Here is a 12761-nt window from a genome sequence, read left to right on the forward strand (position 1 = left end):
ACCTTACCTACAGATGCTTCAACCCCTTCCCCGAACTTCCCACAAGAAACCCACCCTTTTCCACAATCAGCAATTCATCAAGCGACTTTTTAATGACACGATATGCTCATTTTACATAATAATAAAAACAGCAACTGTGTTAACACATCCCCGATAACAAGTAGGCGAGCCGAGGGGTGGCTTTGTTGGCGGTGAAATTAAATGGGGTCCGTTGCCGTTGTTGATCAGCGAATGATAGAGACAGATTGGGGTGGAAATGGTAGAATAATTGCCAGGACCACGCTCCGCTGTTTGCCCCCCGGACCAAAAATGGATTAATACATTTTAAATATGACTTGTGCAAACAGTTTTCTTTATTATATGGCCCGGGATTTGTTTGCATAGTTTTGGTTTTGCGAGAGCGGGAGGCCTGTTTTCGGTTTGTTTTTTATTTATGAGAGTGGATTGCGCTTTTTAAACGGAACACAAGCGTATGGAAACGCTTTGATGGAAAGGTTTTTGGTTCGCGTGTTTCGGAAAACGCGTGGTTGTGATGCAATTTCGGTTAAATAGCCTTATTCGTCAATTATGTAGAGGGCGTTTAGTTCGAACGTTTTCCATCGGGAGGTTTGCAGTTTGGGAAGCTGTTGTATACAAGGTAGAGTCAGAACTATAGAAATCATGCGACCAAATTGGACTAAGAGCCAGTTTCATAATAGAAAGTAAAGTTTCCTTTTTCATGAGAAGAAGTCTCCTTTATAAATGAAACGTGTTCCCTGAAGCAAATAGACAATTATGAAGACTCCAAACAATTAAAAAAGGTATTGAAAATTTCCAATATGTTGCTGAGATCCAAACTCTCCTCAGTAAAACCCGAAATAAATCTTCACATAAAATTAGAAAGATCTTACCTCTGATTTCTGAACGACTTTTGGAACCTATTGAACCTTCCCCTTACTAACTTTGGCAATACAGTTCAATAAGCCGTTGTTCTGACGAAAGCTTCAACCTGCCTTAACTTCTTAGTGGATCATATTTGGATAAATCCTAAACCTCAACCACAAGAATTGGACCATTTGAAAAAGAATTTTGATATATCTCTGAAGGTTACAGAAGCGAACAACCATTTATGAATTATATGTATAAAACAAAAAATATCAAATGGAAAAATTTGATCTTTTAATTTTTGAGTAGAAAGAAATACTTATAGAGAAAGAAAAAATGATTAATATGAATTTATTGGAATTGAAAATATTAAGGCTTGTTCATTTGGGAATTTAGAAAAAAACAGATTTAATTTTTGTGAATGAATAATCAATTTATTCACGATAAAAACAATATCATGAAAGTTAAAATGAAAAATTGAATTATAGAATAATTGAAATAAAATTCTAACATATTTGATTCATACTAAATGCCGATAGATATTGGCGATTCAGGTTTTTCTTTTCTTACGTTTAGTATGAATCAAATATGTTAGATTTTCATTTCAATTATTCGAAAATCCAATTTTCCATATTAACTTTCTTAATATTGTTTTTATCGTAAAAAGATTGATTATTCATTTACAAAAATAAGATCTGTTTTCTTTGGGAGTTCACAAAGGCGTAAACTCTTCACCATCTCATTCATCACTGAAATTCAAATTCAATATTCGCACCTTCCCCGACAACATCCACACTATATCATGAAGACCAAGCACGGTCCTAGGGGAGGGGGTCAAGGGGGTCTTGACCCCCCTCCAAAATGGAACCACCTAACACTTAATATGCATTTCAAGCAGACAAAGTACGAAATGCTCCCATCAAAAATCTTGGAGCCCATAACTAAGACACCCCCCCAAAATTTCAGGCTAGGCCGCCCTTGATGACGACAATACGTTTCGAAGAGTAAAAACATGATATTTCATAAGAATGGAAGAGTGTTGAAAAAGAAATCGAATCAATACGAAAATAACGTAATATTTACAATTCCTTTTTTGGCCAAAGCTTAAATAATAGATGCTCTGTGGTAATGATAAAACCTGAAAAGTCTTCAAAAGCAAAGCTTCCAGAAGAGAGATGCTGAATTAAATTACAAGATATGAATGAAGGAACATTCAAAATAATACATATATGATACATATAACATACAAATATAAAAAAATACAACCAAAAAGGTGAAACCTAAATCATGAAATTTAAAACATTGGACAAGATATACGACAAGGTATAATCAAGAAAAGACATTAGATAAGATAAGATATAAGACAAGACTAAGACCAGCCATAAAACGAGTTAGACAAGACATAAGACATAGGAGATGATACATCAAACAAGAGACTTTACTTCAGTAGTTGTCAATAGAGAAGTTATATCTTTCAGTAATCCCAAGTCAGGGAATTTCTTAAACAACGAATCTTTACAAAAGGCTGGGTTCCTCAAACTATACAAGATATTTCATAATTATGGGATCCAACTTTGAGCAGAGACTTCATAGAACACAGGGTAACTATTTCTCAGGTTCACCTATACAAAAAATCACTTCAAGGAGTTACCGAATTTCCTTGTTTCTGAATCATTCCCATGACTTTCAGGCATTTCGAAATTGCTTGTTGCGTCACCTCCAATGATCCTGCCAATTCTTGTTGCGTTTGACACGAGTCTATGCCTCCAATTCTGCATCCCCGAAAACCTTCTGTCCCACCGTCATACTAATGGTCTTCAACGTCAGAAAATTAAAACCTCCCGCAAATGACGAGAATTTGGCTCGTAAGCTGACATGTTTAATCGAGAGCCGACTAATATTTCGATGGCGTTATGTTCACAAATACCTAAGCTTATTGTATGATATGTATGATCTATTTATTACGACAATCATCAACCGCTACACCGCTTCAGCCATCTATTCAAAAACGGCGGAAGCAAAGTTGTACACCTAATATGTTTTTTATTATGCCTGATATGTTTGTCCTTTGTCTCTGATATGGTGTCCCATGTTCTTCACCATTTTATTGTCCTATACGTGGACTTCATATTTCATATTACCCATATATTGATTGAGTAAATGTTTTTCCATTCTGTATTCAGGTTGTTTTGTAATTCGGTAAATTGATCGTTGAATCATAAAAATCAATTTATAAACTAGTTGTTCAAAAAATGATTATTTTACGCTCAGTGAACAATATCGGATATCGTCGATCAGCAATTTCAAACCATCACAGTTAAAGTTTACTACCAGCCAGATCCAACTATTACAATCAGCAGTCATCCAGAAAAGAGATCCATGAAAATAACTGGAAACAATAAACCTACAAGATTATGCAAATACATTCTAAACTACCAATTCCGTTTGGTCTCATCAAGAATCTTCCAATCCTCACTAATTGAACCCTAACAAAAAGCATAAAGCAACCCCTGCACTGATAGTAGAACAAAACTATTCTTCTACTATACACCGCTCATAATTAAGGGACGCACATAGGTAAAACAGGGGTGAAACTAAACGGGACACTTGCTCACACTGTTACATTTCAGGAATGGGACATCAAGCGCGATATAAGCAGGTAGAAAGGCATCAGGCTCCGGTGATTCGCAATTGTAACGTGGTTGGTTTCATCTTCACTGAACCGAAAGAAAATAACGATATGAACGCACAGTAGATACAGATGATCGATTCCTTCCTACACACTAGATGTATGCTATATTCGTGATTTTTTTTCTGCTGTGTTTATTGGGTGGATCTTAATTGATGGAAAAAAAAAGGAGGCGAGAAAGAGTCTCATCAAAGGTTTGTGACGGTTTTTGAATGTTCATTTGGTGGTGGTTATCGATACTGCACTATTCTGGACAGGAAGTGTAGACATTGGTTCAATAAAACGCACAGATATTATATTATTCATTTTGAGGAAGATATGCTTCCGTCTTGAATGGATATGCAAATACAACTTTTTATATTTTCAAATACTTTTGCAATGATTTTGCATGCTTCAATTCATCTTACGGAATTTTGAAAGACGCGGTAATTTGTTGATTCGTCGTGTGTGATTGGTCGCCGATGAAGCGCCAACGAATTCGCGTATCTAGAGAAAAAACAGAGCGAATTTTCTGAAAGATTTTCAGTAATTATCGAGACTTCAGGAATTATACGTACCTTGTTTTAGATTTCAGCCATTACTAGTTTAATTTGAGATTTAAAATTTGATTTATCCGCAAGAATTGTGTTGGGATTCTCGGTAAGTGTTGACATGAATATTTTCATTCAATAAGTTATAATTTCACCAGGACGAATTGATTAATTTTGAAACAGTATTTTTTTTTCGAGTCATCAATCTTGTTGAAAAGTATTTCAGGTTTGGTAGATTTCTTTTTGTGTCAAATAATTTCAGCGAAACTTCTTCTCAGGTTTATCTTATGATGATTGTAAGCATTTCTTTGTAATTTTTTTTTTATAAATCTGGGTAGGAGTTGTAAATTCAGGTTTACATATTCTAATATCGTTGTTCATTCTCCCTAAGCACCTCCCGTGGGATTGGAACACAAACACCTCTCTTGGGATTGAAAAATATCAAGAAGTACAACCCTCCCCTGGGATTAAACAATAGAAATATCCATCGGGATTGAAATATCGTAAAAAAGAACTTCCTTGAGATATTGAAATTGGAATAGTACGTACGTTAAACCATTTTAGTTGAAACTCAGAGAATACCTGCGTGAATATTACATAACTTGATGAGATCAATGGAATCAGAATAAATTTGATTTGAAATTTGAATTCGAATTAGGTGCAGAAATTGGAATAAACGTCCCCAAATGTAAAACAAAAAATTGTAGACAATGATCCTTGTCACAAATCAATGAAAATCATGGTCAAACTAGACGAATTGGACTTCCAATTACTTAATAAAAATTTGCTACTCTATAAGGAGAAAATTTTCAAATCATCTTTGGAATATTTCAAATATTTCGCAGCACATTCCATTATTTTTTCCAAACCAGAGTCGATTCGAGGGTAGATCCAATACAGAGGCCCATTTAAACGAATCGCATCATCAACTTAGAGTTGGACTTTTTAGTGCAGTTTTAAACATTGCGCCAACTAGTCTATTCATATTAAATGTACCGGAGACAGAGCTAAGCTCTGGACCTGCATTATTTAGCAGTTTTGAGTCGGATATATCCTCTCTCGAAGCCTCCCCATCGTCTATTTCGTTCCCAGCATCCACCACTATACGTGTCTGTTATTCGGGAGATGATTTTTATTGTGTCAGATCGAATCACTCGAGATGTGCCTTTTTCGTTGAGGCAATTCTCGGTGAACTTGTTTTTATCTGATCTGTCAAAAATGAAAGCTCTAAGAAGAATAAAAACCATTATGTGAATGAGCAAAAGAATTGGCATCAGGGATTCATCAAGCCAAGGTATCATGGTGCAGGCACCATGATACCATTGCGCAGGCATACAACTTAGTGAACAAGCAAAGGAAGAAGAAATTCACGGTGAACAATATGATCAGGTAATCATCAAGCTAAGTATCTTGACATTTTAACCAAAGACTTCACTTGAAAATCAAGCTCATGAAAAATTACATACTTGAGCTTGACTCTACTTGATTTTAGATATTTATTGCTTGATTTCATATCAAGCTACTTGATATTACTAGGGCCTGATATGCGCGCGTCGCACGGCACATATTTCTGCAATCTCGTGCGCGCATAGACTACATAAGGGGATTCCTCGAGCACCGAGAGACTGAAGCATTCGCCAGTGTGGCTTTATTAGTAGTTTTCTCACATTTCTATGAAATCTATTGGCAGATTTTGGAAGTTTCAGAAATGTCTTTCCATAATTGGCCAAAATGGCCAAGGTTTTTTTTATCAACGCCTGCATCTTCGGCTCCTGTTGATAAACCATTTTCCATAGCTGTTTTTCCAGTTACAAAAACCCGCAATAGGTAAGGTGACAAATTTATAAGATTCCTCATGTGTCTTAGATCCTGGTTGGAAAATTATGATCTCAAATAAAGCCTGGAGGTTTCTCAATATAAAGAAACTTTTTTTATTATTTTATTTTTTTATAATTTATAGATATTCAATTTATGTTTCTATTCAAAGAAAAATGATATTTTCGGTTCTTTCATACACTAAGTTTGATAAATAAAGGGTTTTTTGCAAGGTTCTTCACCATTTCATTATTATTTTATTGATGTGATAATGAAAGTGCTAAAAATCAAGTAACTTGATATGATTCAAGTACTTGATAAATAAATACTTGACTTGACTTGAGATTAAAAAACGACTTCTTGATTCGAAATCAAGTCAAGCTCAAGCCAAGCAGCTTGAAAATCAGCACAAGCCCGGAATCCCTATTCAATATATTTGATTCTTTTGATCACAAATCTTAAAACTAAACGTACTGTCTGTGATATATCATAAAGACGTAGAATGACATGGTACTGTCAACACAATAATGACATTCTTAGATTTTCTTTAAAAAATGAAAAAGCATATTCTTTGGTTCAGACGGTTATCAGGTCAGAAAAACTTGATTATTTTTTTCCTATATGAATGTTTCATAGCTGAAATTTTGTATAACCATAGTATAAGGAAAGGATAGTAAGCCAACCGCCGTTTGACGGCAAGGAAATAGTACCAGGGTCGCTACTGTATTTGGATTTGGAGTGGTAACTCGATAATAGATAGCGCTGAATCATGAGCTATAGATGGCGCAGAAATAATACGATAATTCATTCAGTGGCGTGGTTGAAAAGGGGTCGCATGACATTGCCAACAATTTTTATGTTATTATTAAGTTATCACAAATACACGCCACTGGCGTAAATGCTTATTACAGAGCAGAAAAATTATCAAAATATAGAATCATAGAAATCTTCTGACCACTCTATTTCAAATATTTCAGTTCTTCAAAATAACACCGATTTTTTCAGAGGGCTCCACTTTACGGACCAATTTTTGACAGTAAAATTCGAGTAAAACGTGAGTACAACTAGATGGCGCTCAACATCAACAAAATCGAAAGAAGCACTACACTGGCTTACTATCCTTTCCTTATACTATAACTCATATTATCGTTGAATTTCATATCTAAATACACCAAAAATCAGTAACATCTGGTAGATAATCCTGTTACTAATGTAATACTATAGCACTGAAGACACCTCATGAAAAATAGGATTCCAACTCTTTACCAACTGAAAATATTGTAGCGAACTCGCAAGCCCAAGCCACTGCCTCTTTGTAGAAGGTACCGGACGCACCGAGAGCTCGATAGAAAGATCAAGTCCCTTCTATAGGGAGATGCCAGCGGTATATAAACCAATGGAGAAGCAGAAGAGGGCAGTGTCGACGTAAACGGCAGTCATGTGCCGTTCACTCAATTAGATATATAAGTTGTGCAAATAAATTAATGTAGCAGTGGAGAACAATTAATATAGTAGTTGAAATAAATCATCTGTAAATAGTTGTTTATGGTTGTGTATCTGAAATAAATTAGTGTTAGTAAGAATTGCCGATTTAATTAACCAAAAAACGTTACAATATGAAACCCTGCGCCACTGCTGCAAGACCCTGTATATTTCAAACGTGAATGGAGTGAACCGAAGGCTCTGAAATCGATGGTTTTTGTGTGATCCTGACGATCTAACGGATTATATCGGCTCCGATTTTAATGGAAAAGTTTATCGGTCTCAAGAGGGTTTAGAAAGGACGTTACGGATGTTCTAAACGATTGTTTTGAGAGCTTCGAAGTGAAATACAGTCGTAGATTACGTAGGTCGATATAAACAGAACAGAGAAAAAGGTGAGGACGAAGAGGAATGACGATATCCGGCATCCCGAGGGAGCAAATCTTTCGTTTTCGGACAATAATTGGTCCTCCACCGTGGATAGCCTCAGAGAAATCCGTTTGTTTGAAGTTTGTCATTGGCGTGAACTTTAATTTTTCGAACGGGAATATGTTTCAGTGTTTTCTATCCGTATGTCATTGCGATGCAAAATTCTGAATGATGTTGATGAACTTTTTTTTCGAATAATTTGTTTATAAAAAAAGGGACACCCAATATTTATTCAAACAATATTTTGAATGTTAACCAAGATAGTCAGCCAATGCTTGAATGGTTATCGGGTGCCAGGAGAGTTGAAGACAATATCTCTCCAATACATAAAAAGGGTTCAAAAAAAGATTTCAATAACTGCCGTTCAATTTCGGTTGCCAGTAGGAATTCATCAAGAAGCTTCTTCCAGAATTGCTGATGGTCCAACGCAAATAGTGGCCTGAATATTTTTTAGGAATGCACAATCCCAGATATTTGATACATGATACATGGTATTTTACCAAATATATTTTTTCCAACTATGATGTTGTCGAAAATAACCTTAAACTATTTCACAAGATCTGAAGTGGTGATCCAAGAATTTTACCTCACTATAGATTGGTGGTGTAGGATCAGAGAAACAGGAAAATGATACTCTGTTAGTCCGCCGACGTTTCGGAAAAATTTATTTCTATTTTTGGATCACCAGTTCAGATCTTGTGTATTATATCGAATTGAATATATTTAAGTAATTCCCGATTAAATATGCGAATTTGAATATTTGGAATCCGATATTTTTCCTAATTGTCAAATCTATAATAAGCGGAATATTTATTATTTTCTGTATCAACCTGCTGAAATCCAAGAGCAAAAGTTGCCATTTTGCTCTCCTAGTGTCATCATTTGTTTCACGTCGTTTAGCTCGCTCGAAGGTTGTTTTCTGAATTCCTGATATATTTAGGTATTTATTTCAATATATTTCGAGTAAATATGAAAAGTTGATTCACTATGGGACATAAGAAGTGCGTTCTTTGTGGAGAAACTCGCGAATTGAGTGAAATATCGTATCACTGATATGTTTTCATTTCCGCGTACTTCATGTCGAATTAGATAGTTCATTTTGGGGACAAAATTTGCTTACTGAAAATGACATATGCTCCCTCTATCTATGTTTATTACTCTGAGGATAGAAACTATAAGAATAAAAAAGATAAAACAAATTACTACATATAAATGCCCGCAGGCGATTTACAAGACTTCGCCCTAAGGACATAAGCAACCACTTAAAACCCTTTTGGTACATAAACAACTATCCCATCACCAAAATAACCACAAAACTTCCCACAACCTCCAAAAAATCCGGAAACGCAAAACCAACAAAAAAAACTCCACAACATCGCAACCCCCCTTCACCTGCCCCCTTCAATATCGATCCCCCCTTCGCCAAAAAACCCCCCTTACACCTATTACGCCTGGCAAAAAGTCCGGCGAGGATCCCCGCACAAAGACCTTAAACAAAGACTAATCATCGAGCGCCGCGGCGTCGGTTACGCCGGGGCGGCAACCAGAGGGGGCGGCGCGCAGTTATTTTGTGTACAATATCATCTCTTCCTTATCTGGCTCTCCGTCACGTTGTTAGCGGTCTCGCAGGACAAATAAACACCATTGTCCTGGTAACCATGGTGAAATCATGCGACAGTTCTCGGAGCCGGAGTGGCTCCCGATGAAATATCCGAGTCTATTCTATTGTAAAGTCGAGAGAGAGCGGCTTGTTCCTTATTGAGGGCCCTCCTCGCCCCCCTCTGGCCGTTGCTTCTTCTTCCTGTGTCGTCGTCTTTGCCGAACCTAGGCATCTCTCTACTCCATTATGTCGGTCGGTCTGTCTGTTTGTCGGTGACTTCGCGGCTTGGTCCTTCGAGCCGGATCATAATGGAGAGGTGGGTGGAAGAGTTGAGAGCGTTTTATTTCGATTGTAATTGGGGGATCTGATTTGTATCGGTTCTGGGTTCTTAAAGGAGTTTGGAAGGCTTTTTTCGCTTTGTCGGTATGTTGTTGAGGGTGTGGGTTGTCGGAAATTATGGGAATAAATCTTCTAAAATAGGAAAAATCTCAACTCCTTCTCTTTGACACGGTAATACTCTACTGAAAAAAAAATGCAATTTGATAGTAGAAAAAAACAGTAGTGTAGTCATGCAGAAATTAATTAATTCAATATTTGATATATAGATTTACGGAATTTTTTCACACAAAGATCAAGAAGTCTTAGAAAGTACTTTTTTGTACGCCCACTTTCGAACACTCCGAAAAGTGACATGAAAAATATTCAACAGCCAAAGAAAATATTAGTTGAACCATTCATCTTTTTTTCAGACAATTATTAATTTATTTCGTTCATTGTTGAAATAACTTGCCAAATTACTCAACTCCTCAGTTCATTATTTTCATTACATCAATGCTGACATCAGAAGCTTCATTCAGTTTCAGTGACCTCCACATTTTTTTGGAGCATTTTTGTTCTTTAATAGAACTTTTTAATGATATAACCTTCACTCTACTTCTTCAAATAAGATCATTGATTAAAACTTCTGCCAATATCTAATTTATGACTGACAAGTAGTTATCGGTGCATCATCAAGAGACCGTCTAATTAATCTCTATATTTTTATTGATATTACCAATTCCCACAAAAAAGCAAAAGCACATTTTCAGAATGAATTGCCATGTTTTCCTGATTACAGCTAGTAACACAACTCTAGTGTTCGAATGATTCTGACAATGTTATCGTTAAAATTCATTTTTTTTGACAGACACAAAACAAGTAGAATAGATATTTTTCTTTCATTTTCTTAAATTATAAGTCACGATGCAATTTTTTCCGAAATTCCCTTTTATTCTGTTTGTTTTCTTCTGTTTCTCGAACGGCATCTACTCCATTATGTCGGTCGGTCTGTCTGTTTGTCGGTGATTTCGCGGCTTGGCCCTTCGAGCCGGATCCGTCGATGATTATAATGGAGACTGGGTGGAAGAGTTGAGAGCGTTTTATTTCGATTGTAATTGGGGGATCATATTTGTATCGGTTCTGGGTTTTTAAAGGAGTTTGGAAGGCTTTTTTTGCTTTGTCGGTTTGTTGTTGAGGGTGTGGGTTATCTGAAATTATAGGAATGAACCTGTTAAAATAGGAAAAAACTCAACTCCTTCTCTTTCTCAAGGAAATAGTCTACTGAAAAAAAAGTCTGCAGTTTGAAAAACAGTCATAGAGATTAATGCTATCAATATTTGAAATATCAGTCTGCGGAATTTTTTTTTCACAATGTTGAAGAAGTTTTGAGAAAGTACTTTTTGGTAGGCCCATTTTCAAACAGAGAAGTGACATGAAAAAAAATATTAATTGAACTATTCATCTTTTTTTATTAATTAATTTCTTCTACTGTTGAAATAACTTGTCAAATAAATATTCCTGAATCCATTACCTCATTATTTGAATTTCCATCACATCAGAAGCTTCATTAAGTTTCAGTTACTGCAACATTTTTCGTAGCATTTTTGTTCTTTATTTGAACTTTTAAGTGATATAACCCTACTCTACTTCTTCAAATAAGATCATTGATTATAACTTCTGCCAATATCCAATTCATAACTGACAATTATATATTTATTATTTCATCATCTTGAGACCGTCTAGTTGAACTGATTGATATTACCAATTTCCAAAATTATTTTTGCAGAATGATTTGTAATATTTTTCTGATTACAGGCACCAACACAGTTCTAGTGTTAGGCTTCGAATGATTCCGACAATGTTATAGATAACAAAAAATTTTCTCCTTGACACCCACAAAACATGTCAGCTATGCTGCAATTTTTTTTTTTCAAAATTCCTTGTTATTCTGTTCTTTTTGCTGAAAGACATCTACCCCATTATGTCGGTAACCTACCGGTTTGGTTGTTCGATAAAACAAATTCCCAAAAATGAGCAAAGCGCATTTTCCGAACGAATTGCAATTTTTTCTGATTACAGCCAGCAACACAGTTCAAGTGTTATGCTTCGAATAATTCTGACGATGTTATAGTTAGAATTCATTTTATTTCTCCTTGACATCCACAAAACAAATAAGAATAGAAATATTTTTTTTTACTAAAATTATCGGCCATTCTATTCGGCCTGTTTTGTTTGCCGAACTTCTTCTGTCTGTTTGTCGGTGACTTCGAGGCTTGGTCCTTCGAGCCGGATCTGCCGATGATGACAATGGAGAGGATTGAAGTGGGTGGAAGAGTTGAGAGTGTTTTATTTCGATTGTAATTGGGGAAAGAGATCTGATTTGTATCGGTTCTGGGTTTTCAAAAGAGTTTGGATTGGGAATTTCGCATTCAAGACTTTTTTCGCCTTGTCGGTATATTGTTGAGGGTGTGGGCTATTAGAATCTATGGGAATGAATCTTCTAAAATAGAAAAAACTCAACTCCTTCTCTTTCTCACGGATATAGTCTACTGAGTTTAAAGTTTTAGAGTAGCGATTAAGACATTCAATGTCTGCGAAATTTTTTTAAACAAAGATTAAGAAGTTTTGAAGAAGTATTTTTTGTACGCCCATTTTCGAACAGAAAAGTGTCATGAAAAAAAAAACAATAGGCAAAGAATATATTAGTTGGACTATTCATCTTTTTTGCAAAAAATTAATAATTGATTTCGTTTACAGTTCAAATAACTTACCACATAAGGATTCCTTAACTCCTTATCTCATTATTTGAATTTCCATCACATCAATGTCGATATCACAAGCTCCATTCAGTTTCAGGGACCTTAACGTTTTTTTTTGTGCTTTAATCGGACTGTATTCTACTCCTCTACTTCTTAAAGCACATTTTCAGAATGAATTGCAATGTTTTTCAGATTACAGCCAGCAACACAGTTCCAGTGTTATGATTTTGACAATGTTATCGACAAAATTCATTTTTTCTTCTTGACAGCCTCAA

This window comes from Harmonia axyridis, chromosome 5 (assembly GCF_914767665.1).
Source record: "Harmonia axyridis chromosome 5, icHarAxyr1.1, whole genome shotgun sequence".
NCBI classification, from domain to species: Eukaryota; Metazoa; Arthropoda; class Insecta; order Coleoptera; family Coccinellidae; genus Harmonia; species Harmonia axyridis.